The sequence below is a fragment of the Sphaeramia orbicularis genome, chromosome 15 (assembly GCF_902148855.1).
Source record: "Sphaeramia orbicularis chromosome 15, fSphaOr1.1, whole genome shotgun sequence".
NCBI lineage: Eukaryota > Metazoa > Chordata > Actinopteri > Kurtiformes > Apogonidae > Sphaeramia > Sphaeramia orbicularis.
In genome coordinates, this window is record NC_043971.1 from 54,093,599 (window position 1) to 54,114,792 (window position 21,194).

The following is a 21,194-nucleotide window of genomic DNA, read 5'->3' on the forward strand; positions in this document are numbered from 1 at the left end:
CGTATACAATATATAACATTACAACTGCCAAAGAGAAATGGAGGCTGGGGGCTACCATCCCTAAAAAATTACTACGTTTCAGCACAGGTTACAGGATTATTGTGTTGGTGTAATCCAGTCTAGGAAACACAATGGAAAGACGCTGAATTTAAAGTAATACCTGATAAAACCCTGAAGGACTACATAGACAAAATAGAAAATCAATGGATAAAATGTGGCTTAAAGGTGCAGAAAGGGGTAATAAAAGAATATAAATTTAAAAAAGACATTAAAATTCTGAGTTGGTGCGTATACGACTCTGACTTCCCATCAAGTAAATTAGACTCCAGATTTAAATTGTGGATTAAAAAAGGTATAACATCAGTGAGTAGCGTCAGACAGGAAAATGAAACGATGAGCTTCCAAACACTAAAAGAAAAGTTGTCTATGGAAAAGGAAGATTTCTATAGGTATCTACAACTGAGGAACTGTCACATCCAAAATATCAAAAAACAGTATCAGAGACGCCAGCAAACCTTTCATCCAGCTATTCATAGAAGCATACAAATCAGATATGAAACGAAACATCATATCACAACTGTGCAAAAGTCTCCAGAATTTTAACAGTCATTCAACAAGACACATAAAAGATAAACAGGAGAAAAAAGGGAGGCCTAACAATAACAGACAAAGAGTGGAAAAACATCTGCCAATTTCAATGGGTATGAGTACAAAGTCTGACTGATGGAAAGAATTCTGTTGGAAAAATGCAACTTGTTTTTTTGTTACCCTAGCCATACGTCACATTATACAAATGGGAATTCACAATGCTGGAGGAACTGTGGCTGCCACACTGCACATCATTTCCACATATTCTGGAAATGTCCAAAAATGAGCTGTTATTGGAAAGAAATACATAAAGCAATAGAAATCATTCTTAATACCTATCTACCTTTTGATTTTAAAACTATATATTTGAGATACATTTCTCCAGAGGTCAAAAACCTAAACAGATACTTACTCGTTATATTACTAGCTGCAGAAAAAAAAGCAATAACAAAATGATGCATGACACAAGAAGAACCGACAACAAATAATTGAACGGACATAACCATGGGAATTTAGAATAACCTAACCTTCACTGTAAATTTAAAGATGGGGTTTTTTTGTGCAACACTGGGAGGGATGGGTGAGATATGGGAGGTCTTTGAGACCCGATTTTGCTGGAATGACTGCATGAATATGCTCAAAATCCTCTAACTGAAGGAAATGTGTTCTTGTGTTTTTATCTATTTATATATTGATTCCTTACTCTGAAAGGAATCAATAGACTGTATGCCAAGGCAATAATGAGCTGCTGTAAATGTTAGTGTTGTTTTCTACACCCACTCTCTGGATGGATATAATTTATGTGTATCTGTCTAATTTTTCTTACTTCGTTCAATAAGAAGAGAATTTTAAAAAAAGAAGAAAACCATAAAATCTAAGACAATGAACAACAATAAATCAGTAATATGTGATAAAAAAAAAACTGAGAAAAACTTTTTTAAGTAATTGCAAACTCGAAGTAAACTAACCTCCCCAATACTGTTTCAACAAAGTTGATCATTACTGCTTTGTATTTTTTATATCCACTTAGCATTGAGGATGGTGAACTCTAATTGCACGTTTTGATAAATTAATATTCTGTCTTTTCTTTTCTTATGTTCCCTAAAGAAACAAGATACTCTGCATGACAATGTTCATGGTTCATACTTTTGCACTGTTTTCTGGAAACAGTTAATTAACTGACTCGACAGACACTATATTTATCCTGACATGTGTTTGCAGCACCAACAGCCACAGCACAAAGTCTGATAAGAAGAACACCAGATAAATACCTGATAAACCTGACACGAAGCATCAAAGCAAAGACACATGTATGAAAACAGATACAGAAAAAGGACAGAACCTAGTCCCTGCACACAGCTGCTTTAGATTTAACACTATGGCATAAAAAAGATTTTCACTGAATGGAATGATATTTGAACAAACATCTCAAACAGTTTTTGAAAAATACTAAAATAACTGAGTTAAATATAGTTGCCAAAATATAGATAAATTGTTTTGAGGATTATCATGCATAAAAAATAAATATACATTTTTAAACTATATCACACCAAACAAGTCTGCTCTTAAATCAGCATATGCTCCTTTTGTTTTGTTGTCTTTTTTGTGTTTGCATCCTGAACCTTTCATTTTTGTTTTGTTTAGACTGTCAAGTATTGATTCCATATCAGTAAGATGAGTAACCTGGGTTTTCTGTTCCTCTGCACCGACTCGCAGGCTGATCACAGCTGTTATATCACCAGTTATGTTTAGACACCTTTGTCACAGCGAGGAAACTGAAGCATGGAGTGAAACTTTTCAAATATGTTAACTGAGTGGACTTATACCTGCGACAGGGGCGCACACAGGATTTGACAACTGGGGACTGGGGGGGACCAAGCTGGAAATATTTGTGTGTGTATACATACATACATATACATATATATACATATATATATATATATATATATATATATATATATATATATATATATATATATATATATATATATATATATATATATGTATATGTATATATGTATGTATATGTAACCCGTTCAATATATGTTAATATAATTACACAAAATTGGATTAAATTGTCATTTTCAATTATAGTTTATGCATACCTGGTGTCTTGCTTTATTGTACAGTTTGTTTGGGGTGTTAGTCCTCCAGCCACACCCACTTCTTCTTCATGTGTCCCCCCGTAGTGTTCGTATATAAATTCCCTGTGTGCCCGTAGCTCTCCCCTTTTTCATGTTGTCTCTGGCAGGAGGTCAGTGTTCATATTGTCGTATCCTGTGTATTTGTACATTCATTTGCTGATGTTCCTTATTATTTGTGCTATCCATGTTTGTTGAGTTGTATTTGCTTTGATGTTGGACTTGTTGGTTTTGTTGTCTGTGCCGCGCGGTGTTAATATGATGTTTTCATCATTGTAGATCTGGGTGCGGGACCTAGTTTAGCATCCCAGCTAACTGTCTTTTGTGATCCTGTTGTCCAGGGTGAATAAATAGACTGTCTCCGCAAGAGATCACTGTGTCCCGAGTTTCTGTCCCTCCAATAATACAACGCAGAGGGAATAGTCCGGTCACATATATATATATATATATATATATATATATATATATATATATATATATATATATATATATATATATATACTGTATGTATGTATGTATGTATACATATATACCATAATTTTCCGGTCTATAAGCCGCTACTTTTTTCCACACACTGTGAACCCGTGGCTCTAAAATGATGCAGCTAATTTATGTTTTCTGGGCTAACGATTGATCCGGCTGACGAAGAAGGAAATAGAGCTGCTGCACGTAAGCTTCACATCAATGAAACGATGGTGAGACATTGGAGATGGGGTGAGTGCAGCTTATAGTCTGGTGTCAGTCTTGGGTTTTCTGACGCACTGCCTGATCAACACTAGCCATACATGATCAAACTGTTATTTGTCTGGTATGTGTCTGCTCTGTCAATCACTAAACTTCATGCCTTTGCTGATTTCAACAGGATGAAGAATCTCATTCTCAGCACAGAAACTTGAACTGAATTCTGACAAAAAAAGCAAAGAACCTATGTGCAAAAATTTGTAATAAAATAAAATTGAAGTGATTCACAATCGTGCCTTCATGTAAACGATTATAAACATAACAATGTGTATGAGAACAGAAGTATACACTGACTTAAACAGCTGATTCATATCAAAAACCCTCAGCCTGACTTATGAAAAGCTTCAAAATATTGACTGTCACTGATACATTGATTTGCAAAATGTAAAATGTTTGAGACTGTGATTTAATACTGGAATTGGTTTGTGCAATAGATGTATAAAGGAATCCCAGATTTCTTTAAAACAGTAGATACAATGGTAAAGAATGAATGTAAATGAACCATAAGTATAAGAGAAATAAGTCTAAGAGAAAGAAATATACAATGAGAAATAATTTAAAAAGTTTAGATACTTAGCATGTTTCAGATCATATGAGTTGGTGTCATGCCTTTAATAGTGAATAATAAATAAATGTGGATGACAGAATCCACAAAGTGGGATAAGTGGAATAAAGATTTGTCATACTGAGGCTTGATTATGATTTATTTAAGAGAAAGCATGTTTAGGAAATGTAAAGGGTGTAAGTGTAAAGGTAAAAATTAAACAAGTATAGCCTACATGGCATGAAATGTGAAATGAAATTCACACTTTCAATGAAATATCAGGACTTCCCTCTGTAAGGAGGCACATTTGTATTTCTTTATTATAATATCACAATATTGAATTCATTGAACTTGTTTATTGTTGTTTATATGTAGATATTTTTATACACACTTTTATACTGCTGTTATTTCTATATAGGTATTTTCTTATATATCCTTTTACTTTTCTACTTTTTGTGGTTGTTGTTTCAGCTGGTTCTGGAATAAAGGACAAGTTGTTTGCCATTTTCAGACATGTCTGTTTCACATTTTTATTACTATTTGTTTCTTCTATTCAAATAATCCTTCTATCAAATTGAATCAAACAAAATAATTGACAGATTAATAGATTACAAAAATATTCTATAGTTCCTGCTCCACAGTCTATAAAAAAAAACACATAACATTATTTAACACTGACGTAATCAGAGTCTGTCCGTTACTCCACAATCAATACACTTTGACAATGGCTGGTCATGACTCATGTGTTTGATGACGTGTTCCCCTGACCTATAGGAACATACAGACGTAACTGGTGTGTTTGTTTGTGTGTGTTTGCCTGCAGAGAAGTGACAGTGCTCTTTACAGTTCACGACATTTTGGAAACCATTCACAGTTATACGAGTAGGGTGTGAGACAGTGTGTGTATGCGATACAGTATTTAATGAAGGGGAAGGGTGCTGTGTGTAAGTGGATCTCTCCATCAGCATTAACTCCACACTACTGACCTCAGAGACACTTTAAAACAGCCCCCCCCCCCCCATGTGTCGTGCACTTGTGAACAGTTTGGCATTTTAAACAGCTTTTAACTGGGCGGCCCCGTTCAGTTAAAGGTCAGCTCAGTACAACCACAACAACGCAAGGATACACGATCATTTAGAGGAGAAAATATGGGTTCATCTGAAATCAACAGTGTGTGAATGTGCTGGGGTGTCCCCGGGGGGTGGGGGGGTGGAGGGGGTGAAAAAAAGACCAGTCATGAGCCATTTTTAAACAGAGATCCCACTATACCTCACCTCCTGCCACTGGTTCAAGGGCTGATCCTTTTGAACACAGGTGTCAAACATGTGGCCCGGGGGCCAAATGCAGCCCGCCAAAGGGTCCAATCAGGCCCACGGGATGAATTTGTGAAATGCAAAAATTACACTGAAGATATTAACAGTCAATGGTGTCAAAATCCTTTTAATTCAGGTTCCACATACAGACCAATTGCAGTTACAGTTAGATTTCCAGTGGGTCAGAACCAGTAAAATATTGCCATAATAACCTAGAAATAATGACAACTCCACATTTTCTCTTTGTTTTTTTGGTGTAAAAAAGTAAAATTACATGAAAATGTTCACATTACCAAACTATACTTTCACAAAAAATGTGAATAACCTGAACAAATATGAACAAATGGAAATATCTTAAGAAAAGTAAATGCAGTTTGACCAATATTCTGCCTGTTATTAATGTTTTGTGCAATTGTAATGCACATGTGTACATGATAAACTGATAAACCGAGGCAGAATATTGTTAAAATTGCACTTGTTTTTCTTAAGACAATTCAAGTTGTTCATGTTATTCAGATTTTTAAAGAAACTTTGTAGATGTAAACCTGATCAGAATAGAATTTTCCTTTTTTCACTGTTATTATTTGACTGGTCTGGCCCACTGCAGATCAAACTGGGCTGAATGTGGAACTGAACTAACAGGAGTTTGACAGCCCTGCTTTTGAAAATGGAGTTATGTTGACGTGACAAAAATTCCACAACTCGACATCATAAACTTCACTTTTAGACAATATGAGCCTTCAGCAAGAAGTATATCTGAAGAAGGAAAGAAGAGTCAAACCAGCTGGTCAGAAGGATCAGTTTGGGGATAACCTGCCACCAGGGCCGCTGCTACCAACTGTGGGCCCCATGAAAGGTAAATGCTGTGGACCCTTACAAAAAATGTAGTATCCTGTCAGTCTGTTGGAGCGTGTGTGTGGGGGGGTCCATACGTAACGTCACTTGCACTAGCGTGAAAACAAAACTGAAACTTAACATGCTTTCAACGTCCGACTCCTGACTTCTATGCCTCTCTTATACAGCAGATCTTAGACGAAATTTTCACAACTTCTGGCCTGTATCCACTAGGGGTGTAAGAAAATATCGGTTTTGCAATATATCGCAATATTTCATTTCACAATACTGTATCGATATTAAGAAGTGCTGTATCAATATTTTTAGGTATTTGCTCAAATGCAGATACTGTGGAGATTCATCTTTGTTTTCTGTTTATATTTTATTTATTATTATCTAACACTCTTTAATGAAATAATGTAGAGTTCCTTTGTTGGGATTGCACAAAAATAATGTTTTCATGTTAGTTCTGAACTAATAGAATACGAACATTTGAACAGGATCTTAAACTGTAATGTCTGTATAACAGAATTTAAGTTTTAACTGAAAAATTTTGTGATATAGCATTAGAGCCTGTTCTGAGCAAATAAAAATGAGCTTAGTATTTGTGCATATTTCTGGTGTAATTAAATTCTTCAAGGAAACAATAACAAAAAAAACCAAACAAACAAAAAATTGCCTTTTTAACAGTATCACAATATATTGCGATATATTGTATTGTGATCCTAGTATTGTGATTTGTATTGTATCACCAGATTCTTGCCGATACACAGCCCTAGTATCCACTGGACCCCCTCCACTGCTCTATGGGCCCCACAAATGCTGGGCCCCATGAATCATGTTTACCGCCCCCCCCCATTGGCGCCCCAGCCTGCCACATCTAGTTAGCCAATAAGATGTTCAGAAATATCCTTATTGCGATCTACAGCTCTCCATAGTTCATTACATTGTAGTTTAAACACAAACAAAGTCAATAATTTCTTGTTTTACTTAATAATGAAATATTTATTATAAACTGAAATGGCAGTGAAATTAAAAAATCTGGTTTTAATGGAAGTCAAAGAGGCACTTTTGGCCCTGAAAGTGTGTGAGGGAGGATTTGACACTACATAAAAAATACTAATGCAATCAAATCCGTTTTGTTGCTAATCTTTGACATATCCAAGACTCTAATCACTACCAATGTGCCATCCCACTACTATTTATCATACAGACAATAACAAATGTTTTGGGTTTTTACCTCCGCCAAGGAGATTATGTTTTTGCCGGCGTCTGTCTGTCTGTCTGTGTGTCTGTCTGTCTGTCTGTCTGTGTGTCTGTCTGTCTGTCTGTGTGTCTGTGTGTCTGTCTGTCTGTCTGTGTGTGTGTCTGTCTGTGTGTGTGTCTGTCTGTCTGTGTGTCTGTCTGTCTGTGTGTCTGCCTGTGTGTGTGTCTGTGTGTCTGTCTGTGTGTCTGTCTGTGTGTCTGTGTGTCTGTCTGTCTGTGTGTCTGCCTGTGTGTGTGTCTGTGTGTGTGTCTGTCTGTCTGTCTGTCTGTCTGTGTGTCTGTCTGTCTGTGTGTCTGCCTGTGTGTGTGTCTGTGTGTCTGTCTGTGTGTCTGTCTGTGTGTCTGTCTGTGTGTCTGTGTGTCTGTCTGTCTGTGTGTCTGTCTGTCTGTCTGTCTGTCTGTGTGTCTGTCTGTCTGTCTGTCTGTTTGTCTGTGTGTCTGTCTGTCTGTCTGTCTGTGTGTCTGCCTGTGTGTGTGTCTGTCTGTGTGTGTGTCTGTGTGTCTGTGTGTGTGTCTGTCTGTCTGTCTGTCTGTGTGTCTGCCTGTGTGTCTGTGTGTCTGTCTGTGTGTCTGTCTGTCTGTGTGTCTGTGTGTCTGTGTGTCTGTCTGTCTGTGTGTCTGTCTGTGTGTGTGTCTGTGTGTCTGTGTGTGTGTCTGTCTGTCTGTCTGTGTGTCTGCCTGTGTGTGTGTCTGTGTGTCTGTCTGTCTGTGTGTCTGTCTGTCTGTCTGTCTGTCTGTGTGTCTGTCTGTGTGTCTGTCTGTGGTCTGTGTGTCTGTGTGTCTGCCTGTGTGTGTGTCTGTGTGTCTGTGTGTCTGTCTGTCTGTCTGTCTGTCTGTGTGTCTGTCTGTCTGTCTGTTTGTCTGTGTGTCTGTCTGTCTGTCTGTGTGTCTGCCTGTGTGTGTGTCTGTCTGTCTGTCTGTCTGTCTGTCTGTGTGTCTGTCTGTCTGTCTGTTTGTCTGTGTGTCTGTCTGTCTGTCTGTGTGTGTGTCTGTCTGTCTGTCTGTTTGTCTGTGTGTCTGTCTGTCTGTCTGTCTGTCTGTCTGTCTGTGTGTCTGCCTGTGTGTGTGTCTGTGTGTCTGTCTGTGTGTCTGTCTGTCTGTCTGTGTGTCTGTCTGTCTGTCTGTCTGTTTGTCTGTGTGTCTGTGTGTCTGTCTGTCTGTCTGTCTGTGTGTCTGCCTGTCTGTGTGTCTGTGTGTCTGTCTGTGTGTCTGTCTGTGTGTCTGTGTGTCTGTCTGTGTGTCTGTGTGTCTGTGTGTCTGTGTGTCTGTGTGTGTGTCTGTGTGTCTGTCTGTGTGTCTGTGTGTCTGTCTGTGTGTCTGTGTGTCTGTCTGTCTGTCTGTGTGTCTGTCTGTCTGTCTGTCTGTTTGTCTGTGTGTCTGTGTGTCTGTGTGTCTGTGTGTCTGTGTGTGTGTCTGTGTGTCTGTCTGTGTGTCTGTGTGTCTGTCTGTGTGTCTGTGTGTCTGTCTGTGTGTCTGTGTGTCTGTCTGTCTGTCTGTCTGTCTGTCTGTCTGTGTGCAAGATAACTCAAAAAGTTATGGACGGATTTGGATGAAAATTTCTGGAAATGTTGATACTGGCACAAGGAACAAATGATTAAATTTGTGACCTGCCATGGCAGAGGTCCGTGCTCTCTGAGTGCTTTTCTAGTTGTTATATATAATTCAAGTTGTTTAGGAGATTTATTGAAAAAAAGCCCCCAAAACTATTGACGTATGATGATTTTATAGCATCTTTTTGTGCATGTAAATTTTTGCTGTCCAGAAAATTTGTAAATTTGAGGAGGATATAAGCATTAAATCAGGGGTGTCAAACTCATTTTAGTTCAGGGGCCACATACAGCCTAGTATGATATGAAGTGGGCCAGACTACTATAATAATATATATAAAAGGATAAGAACTTTTGAGTGAAAAAGTAAAATTCTGTAATGAAAATGTTTAAATCTACAGACTGTACTTGAACATAACATGAACAAATATTAACAACCTGAAAATTCAAAGTGCAATGTTAACAATATTATGCCTTAGTTTATAATTTATACATGTGCATGACAACGCACAGATCACAGTTTATCTACAAATACACACAACATTTAATAGCAGGGAGAATATTATTAAAATTTCACATACTTCTCTTAAGACATTTCAGGTTATTCACATTTTTTGTAAAAGGCTAGTCTGTAAATATAAACATTTTTGTGAAATGTAACTTTTTTTTATACTAAAACAAAGAGAAAAATTAGCAGCTTTCATTATTCATAGGTTATTATGATAGTATTTTACTGGTCTGAACCACTTTAGATTGAACTGACCTAAAATGATTTTAACATCTTTGATCGTTAATATTTTCAGTGTGATTTTTGCATTTCACAAATTCATCCCATGGACCAGGTTGAAGCCTTTGGCGGGCCGGATTTGGCCCTTGGGCCGCATGTTTGACACCTGTGGGTTAAAGCAACTGAGCTGAAAATACAACAACTTCCAAAGCTTTGTATCACCTCATCATGGAGCCAAAGTCACATCCATAAGTGACACACTGAGTTAGAGTGAGTTCATGCATACCACTGCTGCTGCTACAACTGAACTGAAAAATCCCACAGTGGATGGCAGAGCGTCAACCTCCTTCTAATATGTGAAAAAGAAATGGATTTAGGTCTAAAAGCATTTGAGAGAAGTACGCAAAGACTGCTCTCTAAGATACTTCAGTCACTGTTTTCATGTCTCTGGGGTCACACTGAATATTGGAACAGTAGAGCTGAGTGGATCTGAGGTGATAGACGTTACCGTCACTGTTAAAGTTCACTCTGAATTCAGAAAAGTTCAGCTCAGTCCATAATCATAATTGTACACACACTCATATCTAAAGTGACATTTATAGAGGGATGAGTGCTGATTTAACTGAAAAGCATGAACGTTCTTTATATGACCTTTCACACCAATAAAAGAAGAAAGATGAGCAGACAGATGAAGATGCTCTGTTTGAAGCAGGTCAAAGGACGGAGGGAGTGAGAAGAAACGAAAAAGAAGAAGACGACAAAAGAAGAAGACGACAAAAGAAGACGACAAAAGAAGACGACAAAAGAAGACGACAGAAGAAGACGACAAAAGAAGACGACAGAAGAAGACGACAGAAGAAGACGACAGAAGAAGACAGAAGAAGAAGACGAAAAGAGAAGAAGACGACAAAAGATGACAAAAGAAGAAGATAACAAAAGAAGAAGACGACACAAGAAGAAGACGACAAAAGAAGACAGAAGAAGACGAAAAGAGAAGAAGACGACAAAAGAAGACAACAAAAGAAGATGACAGATGAAGACGACAGACGAAGACGACAAAAGACGACAAAAGAAGACAGAAGAAGATGACAAAAGAAGACGACAAAAGAAGAAGACGACAGAAGAAGACAGAAGAAGACGACAAAAGAAGAAGACGACAGAAGAAGACGACAAAAGAAGACAGAAGGAAGAAGACGATGACAAAAGAAGACGACAAAAGAAGAAGAGACGACAAAGAAGACAGACCAAAAGAAGAAGACGACAGAAGAAGATGAAACAAGAAGAAGAAGAAGACAAAAGAAGAAGACGACAGAAGAAGACGACAAAAGAAGAAGACGACAGAGAAGAGACGACAAAAGAAGACAGAAGAAGACAGAAGAAGATGACAAAAGAAGAAGACGACAAAAGAAGACGACAAAAGAAGAAGACGACAGAAGAAGAAGACGACAGAAGAGATGACAAAAGAAGACAGAGAAGACGACAAAGAAGACGACAAAAAGAAGAAGACGACAAAAGAAGAAGACGACAAAAGAAGACGACAAAAGAAGGAAGACGACAGAAGAAGATGACAAAAGAAGACAGAAGAAGACGACAAAAGAAGAAGACGACAGAAGAAGAAGATGACAGAAGAAGACAGAAGAAGACGACAAAAGAAGAAGACGACAGAAGAAGACGACAAAAAAGAAGAAGAAGAAGAAAGAAGACGACAAAGAAGAAGACGACAGAAGAAGACGACAAAAGAAGACAGAAGAAGACAGAAGAAGACAGAAGAAGATGACAAAAGAAGACAGAAGAAGACGACAAAAGAAGAAGACGACAGAGAAGAAGACAGAAGAACGAAGAAGACAGAAGAAGACGACAAAAGAAGAGACGACGAAGAAGACGACAAAAGAAGACAGAGAAGACAGAAGAAGATGACAAAAGAAGACGACACAAAAGAAGAAGACGACAAAAGAAGAAGACGAAAAAAAGAGAGACGACAGAAGAAGACGACAAAAGAAGAAGACAACAGAAGAAGAAGATGACAAAAGAAGAAGACGACAGAAGAAGAAGACGACAGAAGAAGACAGAAGAAGACGACAAAAGAAGAAGACGACAAAAGAAGACGACAAAAGAAGAAGACGACAGAAGAAGATGACAGAAGAAGACGACAGAAGAAGACAAAAGAAGAAGAAGACGACAGAAGAAGACGACAAAAGAAGACGACAAAGAAGAGAAGACGCAGAAGACGACAGAAGAAGACGACAGAAGAAGACGACAAAGAAGAAGACGACAAGAAGAGAGAAGAAGAACAGAAGAAGATGACAGAAGAAGACAAAAGAGAAGAAGACGACCAGAAGAAGAAGACGACAAAAGAAGCGACAGAAGAAGACAGAAGAGAGACGACAAAAGAAGAAGACGACAGAAGAAGATGACAGAAGAAAACGACAGCAAGAAGACAAAAGAAGAAGAAGACGACAGAAGAATGCAGACGAAAGAAGACGACAACAAGAAGAAGACAACAACAAGAAGAAGACGACAGAAGAAGACGACAGAAGCAGAAGACGACAAAAGAAGAAGACGACAGAAGAAGACAGAAGAAGACGACAAAAGAAGAAGACGACAGAAGAAGAAGACGACAGAAGAAGACAGAAGAAGACAGAAGAAGACGACAAAAGAAGAAGACGACAGAAGAAGATGACAAAAGAAGAAGACGACAGAAGAAGACGACAAAAGAAGACAGAAGAAGACAGAAAAAGATGACAAAAGAAGACAGAAGAAGACGACAAAAGAAGAAGACGACAGAAGAAGATGACAAAAGAAGACAGAAGAAGACGACAAAAGAAGAAGACGACAGAAGAAGACGACAGAAGAAGACGACAGAAGAAGAAGACAACAAAAGAAGAAGACGACAGAAGAAGACGACAGAAGAAGAAGATGACAAAAGAAGAAGACGACAGAAGAAGACGACAAAAGAAGAAGACGACAGAAGAAGAAGACAGAAGAAGACGACAAAAGAAGACGACAAAAGAAGAAGACAGAAGAAGACGACAGAAGAAGACGACAGAAGAAGACAAAAGAAGAAGAAGACGACAGAAGAAGACGACAGAAGAAGAAGACGACAAAAGAAGAAGACGACAGAAGAAGACAGAAGAAGACAGAAGAAGACGACAAAAGAAGAAGACGACAGAAGAAGACAGAAGAAGACGACAAAGAAAAAGAACGACAGAAGAAGATGACAGAAGAAGACAACAGAAGAAGACAAAAGAAGAAGAAGACGACAGAAGAAGACGACAGAAGAAGACGACAGAAGAAGACGACAAAAGAAGAAGACAACAAAAGAAGAAGACGACAGAAGAAGACAAAAGAAGAAGAAGACGACAGAAGAAGACGACAGAAGAAGAAGACAACAAAAGAAGAAGACGACAGAAGAAGACGACAGAAGAAGAAGACAGAAGAAGAAGAAGACGACAGAAGAAGACGACAAAAGAAGAAGACGACAGAAGAAGATGACAGAAGAAGACGACAGAAGAAGACAAAAGAAGAAGAAGACGACAGAAGAAGACGACAAAAGAAGAAGACAACAAAAGAAGAAGACGACAGAAGAAGACGACAGAAGAAGAAGATGACAAAAGAAGAAGACGACAGAAGAAGACGACAGAAGAAGAAGACGACAAAAGAAGAAGATGACAGAAGAAGATGACAGAAGAAGACGACAGAAGAAGACAAAAGAAGAAGAAGACGACAGAAGAAGACGACAGAAGAAGACGACAAAAGAAGAAGACAACAAAAGAAGACGACAGAAGAAGACAAAAGAAGAAGAAGACGACAGAAGAAGACGACAAAAGAAGAAGACAACAAAAGAAGAAGACGACAGAAGAAGACGACAAAAGAAGAAGACGACAAAAGAAGAAGACGACAGAAGATGACAGAAGAAGACAAAAGAAGAAGACAAAAGAAGAAGAAGACGACAGAAGAAGACGACAGAAGAAGACGACAAAGAAGAAGACAACAAAAGAAGACGACAGAAGAAGACAAAAGAAGAAGAAGACGACAGAAGAAGACGACAAAGAAGAAGACAACAAAGAAGAAGACGACAGAAGAAGACGACAAAAGAAGAAGACGACAAAAGAAGAAGACGACAGAAGAAGACGACAAAAGAAGAAGATGACAGAAGAAGATGACAGAAGAAGACGACAGAAGAAGACAAAAGAAGAAGAAGACGACAGAAGAAGACGACAGAAGAAGATGACAAAAGAAAAGACAACAAAAGAAGAAGACGACAGAAGAAGACAAAAGAAGAAGAAGACGACAGAAGAAGACGACAAAAGAGAAAGACAACAAAGAAGAAGACGACAGAAGAAGACGACAGAATAAGACGACAGAAGACGACAGAATAAGAAGACGACAAAAGAAGAAGACGACAGAAGAAGACAGAAGAAGACGACAAAGAAGAAGACGACAGAAGAAGACGACAGAAGAAGACGACAGAAGAAGAAGACAGAAGAAGACGACAGAAGAAGACAAAAGAAGAAGACAAAAGAAGAAGAACGACAAAAGAAGAAGACGACAGAAGAAGAAGACAAAAGAAGTTGACAAAGAAGAGGAAGAAGACAATAAAGAACACGACAAAGACGGAAGAGCTGACAAAAGAGAAGGAGAAGAAGAAGAAGAAGACGACAGAAGAAGAAGAAGAAGTGAGTTTCATTTTCATAATCTTCCAAATCCTTTGAGGTTGAATCACACTCCTTGATGTGAATCCTATTTTATTCATCCTTCATAAAATGCAGGTGCATTCAACAGTTTTCCTGTCGTTTTCTGTGGTTTCATGAGTTCGTCTGATTAGAATCTCTGCATTTTTACAGTCACTTATATTTTGATCATGCGTTCTCCTTATTTACTTGAACTTGATCTTACTCTCAGTCAGATTTATTATCATAATGTCTTGTTTTTCAGGGATGTGTGACTGTTGTACTATAATAAAACAAACAATGTTGTAAAGTAGAGAAGTTGGTTCATCAGTTTGGGCTCAAGAGCTTGTTGCAGCTGAATGATATTGGTCAGTTCAAGAATTATGGATTATTATTATTATTATTATTATTATTATTATTATTATTATTATTATTATTATTATTATTATTATTATTATTATTATTATGGATCTGCACTGTTTGATTTGTTAAATCCAGGAAGTGCATTACTTTATATTCTGTTTTTTTTTTTTTAATTTGAACAATGTATGCAATACATACATATACAATATACTATATACTATATATATATATATATATATATATATAGATAGATAGATAGATAGATAGATAGATAGATAGATAGATAGATATAGATATAGATATAGATATAGATATATATATATACACACAGGGTGGGGAAGCAAAATTTCCAATGAACATTTAGTTGTTTTTTCTCAGCAGGCAATACATCAGTTGTTTTGAACCCAAACATATACTGATGTCATAATCATACCTAACACTATTATCCATACCTTTTCAGAAACTTTTGCCCATATGAGTAATCAGGAAAGCAAACGTCAAAGAGTGTGTGATTTGCTGAATGCACTCGTCACACCAAAGGAGATTTCAAAAATAGTTGGAGTGTCCATAAAGACTGTTTATAATGGAAAGAAGAGAATGACTATGAGCAAAACTATTACCAGAAAGTCTGGAAGTGGAGGAAGCAACAAAAAACGTACCAAAGCTTTTATTAAAGCTCTCAAATCCAAAATCCTAAAGGATCCAACCAAGTCCATGAGAAAAATGGCAACTGAACTTGAGGTAGACAACAAGACCGTTAGAAATGCAGTAAAACATGATTTGAAGTTAAAATCTTACACAAGAACACCAAAACACTTGTTGACAACAGCAACAAATCCAACTTTAGCAATTTTTGGGAATCATGTTTATGGCCGCTTTCTAGCCCAGATCTAAACCCTCTGGATTCTGCTGTTTGGGGCGTTTTAGAACATGCTACCAATAGAACATCACACAGCAATGTGGACTTTCTTAAAGATATTATTAAAGAAGAATGGGAGAAGTTGTCACCCCAATATTTGAGGAACACTTGTGCAAGTTTCAAGAAGCGTGTGAAGGCAGTTATTGAGAAAGAAGGAGGACACATAGAATAAAAACATTTTCTATTATGTCAATTTTCTTGTGGCAAATAAATTCTCATGACTTTCAATAAACTAATTGGTCATACACTGTCTTTCAATCCCTGCCTCAAAATGTTGTACATTTTGCTTCCCCACCCTGTATATATATATATATATATATATATATATATATATATATATATATATATATATATATATATATATATATTTATATATTTATATATATATATACACACAGTACAGGCCAAAAGTTTGGACACACCTTCTCATTCTTTGCATTTTCTTTATTTTCATGACTATTTTCATTGTAGATTCTCACTGAAGGCATCAAAACTATGAATGAACACATGTGGAATTATGTACTTAACAAAAAAGTGTGAAATAACTGAAAACATCTCTTATATTCTAGTTTCTTCAAAGTATCCACCCTTAGCTCTGATGACTGCCTTGCACACCCTTGGCATTCTCTTGATGAGCTTCCAGAGGTAGTCACCTGAAATGGTTTCCACTTCATAGCTGTGCCTTGTCAGGGTTACTTAGTGGAATTTCTTGCCTTATTGATGGGGTTGGGACCATCAGTTGTGTTGTGCAGAAGTCAGGTTGATGCACAGCTGACAGCCCTATTGGACAACTGTTAGAATGCATATTATGGCGAGAACCAATCAGCTAAGTAAAGACAAACGAGTGGCCATCATTACTTTAAGAAATGAAGGTCAGTCAGTCTAGAAAATTTCAAAAACTTTGAATGTGTCCCCAAGTGCAGTCGCAAAAACCATCAAGCGCTCCAACGAAACTGGCTCACATGAGGACCGCCCCAGGAAAGGAAGACCAAGAGTCACCTCTGATGCTGAAGATAAGTTCATCTGAGTCACCAGCCTCAGAAATCGCAAATTAACAGCAGCTCAGATTAGAGACCAGATGAATACCACACAGAGCTCTAGCAGCAGACACATCTCTACAACAACTGTTAAGAGGAGACTGCGTGAATCAGGCCTTCATGGTCAAACAGCTGCTAGGAAACCACTGCTCAGGAGAGGCAACAAACACAAGAGATTTATTTGGGCCAAGAAACCCAAGGAATGGACATTAGACCAGTGGAAATCTGTGCTTTGGTCTGATGAGTCCAAATTTCAGATCTTTGGATCCAACCGCCGTGTCTTTGTGTGACGCAGAAAAGGTGAACGGATGGATGCTACATGCCTGGTTCCCACCGTGAAGCATGGAGGGGGAGGTGTGATGGTGTGGGGGTGCTTTGCTGGTGACGCTGTTGGGGATTTATTCAAGATTGAAGGCAACCTGAATCAGCATGGCTACCACAGCATCCTGAAGTGACATGCCATTCCATCCGGTCTGCGTTTAGTTGGACCATCATTTATGTTTCAACAGGACAATGACCCCAAACACACCTCCAGGCTGTGTGAGGGATATTTGACCAAGAAGGAGAGTGATGGAGTGCTGCGCCAGATGACCTGGCCTCCACAGTCACCGGACCTGAACCCGATCAAGATGGTTTGGGGTGAGCTGGACCACAGAGTGAAGGCAAAAGGGCCAACAAGTGCTAAGCATCTGTGGGAACTTCTTCAAGACTGTTAGGAAACCATTTCAGGTGACTACCTCTGGAAGCTCATCAAGAGAATGGCAAGAGTGTGCAAAGCAGTCATCAGAGCTAAGGGTGGATACTTTGAAGAAACTAGAATATAAGAGATGTTTTCAGTTATTTCACACTTTTTTGTTAAGTACATAATTCCACATGTGTTCATTCATAGTTTTGATGCCTTCAGTGAGAATCTACAATGGAAATAGTCATGAAAATAAAGAAAATGCAAAGAATGAGAAGGTGTGTCCAAACTTTTGGCCTGTACTGTGTGTGTGTATATATATATATATATATATATATATATATATATATATATATATATATATATATATATATATATATATGCTCGAGGTATAAATAGAAATTATACAAATTAAATAAGATTATACACTTGACATAGTTTTTGATTTCATTTGCTTTAGAATTTATGATGTTTAAATTGTCTAAATAATTGGAGAAATGGGCTTTAAAATTAATACTGTTTGGACGGTGGTGTGCAAATTTAGAGCAATGAATGTGAAATTTGGCAAAAATAACTAAAAGGTTGATAATATATCTTTTTTTTCTGGATTCATTTTATCAGTTAGTGAAAGGCCAAATAAAATATGTTAAAAGTTCAATTTACATGAAGGGTCAATTTTGGTGTTTATTATATTATTTAAATCAATCCAAAATATATGTGCGTAGGTCCAATACCAAAAAAATAAATAACAGATTGTTTCCTCTGTGTTGCTGCAAAAAGAACAAAGAGTATCAATATTTTTCTTCTATTTTACCAGATTAGGTCTTTAACAGATAACATCGATGGATCAATTTAAAAGGAACTTCTTGTACCTTATTAGTAATAATAAATTTCTTTGACTGAATCCAAGTGTTTTTCCACTCTATGTCATTGTAAATATTATTCCAAACCTGTTTCCAAACCATATTGTTTTCAAACCTGCAGGTTTGGAAACAATATGTCTGAATAATTTCTCTAATACATTGATTAGTGGCTGTATCACTCAATAAAGCACAGATGTTCCAATATATTACATCCTATTCTTCTAGGTTTTGTAATTGTTGGAAACTCTGAGTTAATCAAGCATTATGTGATTATGGTCATTAACACTTTCATGCATGAATTATGAGAATTTTAATCAAGATTTTTTTCTTTTCCTGAGTGTTTTTATTCCTTCTTTACGCATGAAAAAAACACTGTGAATGAAATTTTTTTTATGAACCTATTTTTCATGGAGTTACAAAAATGTCCACTCAGCTGGAAACCATGTGTTTTATTTTATTATTTTTTTTAAATTTAACCTGTATTTAACCAGGTAAGTTAGTTGAGAACTGATTCTCATTTACAATAATGACCTGGCCAAGAGGCAGCACCCAAACAGAATGAGTAGCAGCACAGGTTATATGTACAAATGACAGAACAGATTTTTAAAAAAATATATTTTTGGAGCAAAGAAACATGAATTTACTGTCATACTGTGTGAAAACTATGAAATAAAAACATTTTTGATGCCGCAAATCTGATGTTTTCTCACATTCTAACATAGAGTAATACTAGTTATTACTCACGCAGATAATATGCAACAAAAAAACAACTTTTTGTTTAAAAAAAAAAACCTGTTTATCCTTTCATGCATAGTGGTCACTCCAGTGGACAGTTGTTCTCCAGCTGTTCTCTTATATATTTATTGGTTTTGTTGTTTCAGTTCCATATCAGCCAACACAGTGGACACTTATGCACCACCCCATAATACACTGACATTCACACCATTACTGTAACTTTGCTGTTCTAGATAAACCTGATCTGCAGTTACATGACTGAGTGTAAATCAATTGCTTGTTATTGTTATTAGATTGTAATTAACAGGGTTTTTTAAACAAAAGTTGTTTTTGTTTGTTTTGCATATTATCTCCATGAAATGAGTGATGCCTAGTATTAGAGTATGTTAAAATATGAGAAAACATCAGATCAGCTGCAGTAAAAATGTTTTTATTTCATAGTTTTCACACACTATATCAGTAAATACATGTTTCTTTGCTTCAAAAATTAAAGGCATGGTGTCCAGCTGAGTGGACATTTTTGCAACTCCATGAAAAATAGGTTAATAAATAAATTTTCTTCAAGCATGTTTTTTTCATGCCTAAAGAGGAATAAAAACACTCAGGAAAAAAAAAAATCTTGAAAAAGGTTCTCATAATTCATGCATGAAAGGGTTAATTACAGTCTAATAACAATTAGCAATTAATGTGCACTCACATATGTGAGTGCAGGTCAGGTTTAACTAGAACAGGACAGTTACAGTCATGTCAGAGCTGCAGTGTTTGGGATGGTGCAGAAGAGTCCAGTGTGTTGGCTGATCTGGAACTGAAACAACAAACCCAGGAATATACAAGAGAACAGCTGCACAACTGACCACTGGACTGACCACTGGACTGACCACTGTGCATGAAAGGGTTAACAGGTGGAGTATGAGTCCACAGTCATCCCACTAAAACTACAGCCTGTGTAAAACTGGATAAGCTAACAGCTACAGGACTGACCCTACTGCAGCCTGGAATAACAGCAGCTGTTGGCTCCTCCCCCTGGCGGAGGTCTCGCGCTGGCTCCGCCCACGCGCCACACTACACATCCTGTAAACACACTGAGCTCGTGACACCTGTTGAACCGGATCCCGTCCCGGACCTCCCGGACCGGCTCAGACCCCTGCCGGTAACCACCCCGGGTACTAGCCGGGAGCCGGGTCACAGAAGCCGGGTCACGGAACCGGGTCTCGGGAGCCGGGCCGGACCGGGCCGGGCCGGGTCCACTTGTTGCCGGTTTGTTCCCGTGTTGACGTCGGAGGATTAACGGGTGACACACACGAGCACGCGCACACGGACAGGTGGGAACCGTTCCGAAGACAGTACCTGTGTGTCCCGGGTCCCGTGGGTCCCCGTGGGTCCTTGAACCGCCACGAACCGGCCACCGACCGACCGACCTGAGCCTGGGGAGGAGGGGGGGGGGGGGGGGGGGGGGGGAGGGGGGGGTTAGCGTGGATTTTCATTAGCAGGGCTTCATTTAAAGAGACAGGAGCAGAGAAAGGCTGAGGGACAGAGGGGAGACTGGGGACAGAGGGGACAGAGAGGAGACCGGGGACAGAGGGGAGGCCGGGGACAGAGGGAGACCAGGATTGAGGGGGACAGTGCAGGGTTGTCAAACTCATTTTCGTTCAGGGGCCACATTCACATTCACATTTACATTTATGCCTTTGGCAGACACTTTTTTCCAAAGTGACTTACAGGGGAAAACCAAAACTTAAAAAATAAATAATTAAAATACAAGAATAGATTACAGACATAAAGCAGCTGTACAATTAACAGAGTCATACAGAAGATTAAAAAGCAAAATTATAGACTAAAAATACAAGAATAGATTAAGAAGACATAAAAATAGCTGTACAATTAAAACAGTGAAATAAAAATACCAAGTAAAAACAACAGAATAAGCATAATAATACAATTCAAATGGAATGTCTGCTGGTGCTAGGACAGGAGGTGGTCTGTGCAGAGCTGGGTCTGCAGGAGCTTCTTGAAGACAGGCAGGGACGCCTCTGTTCTGGTAGTGCTGGTAGAACGTTCCACCACCGTGGAACGACCCATGAACAGAGCCTGGATTGCCTGTGCCAGGTCTGGGGACCACCAGACTACGTTCCCCAGAGGAGCGGAGTGGTCATGGGGCAGCAGAAGCTTTTATCAGTGCACCTAAGTATGTAGGAGCAGACCCATGCAGAACTGTGGAGGCTAG

General features: G+C 38.2%; 1 protein-coding gene across 4 annotated transcripts in view; it reads right to left on the reverse strand.

Annotated features, from left to right (window-relative positions):
- The window catches only part of ldb3a (LIM domain binding 3a), a 111,234-nt gene extending 90,819 nt beyond the window's left edge, over positions 1 to 20,415 (reverse strand). For all 4 annotated transcript variants that reach the window (XM_030155909.1, XM_030155908.1, XM_030155910.1 and 1 more), the window contains exon 1: positions 20,318 to 20,415. The gene's annotated coding sequence lies outside the window, so the exon portion shown is untranslated. The remainder of the gene's footprint in view (positions 1 to 20,317) is intronic.
- Positions 20,416 to 21,194: the final 779 nt, after the last annotated feature.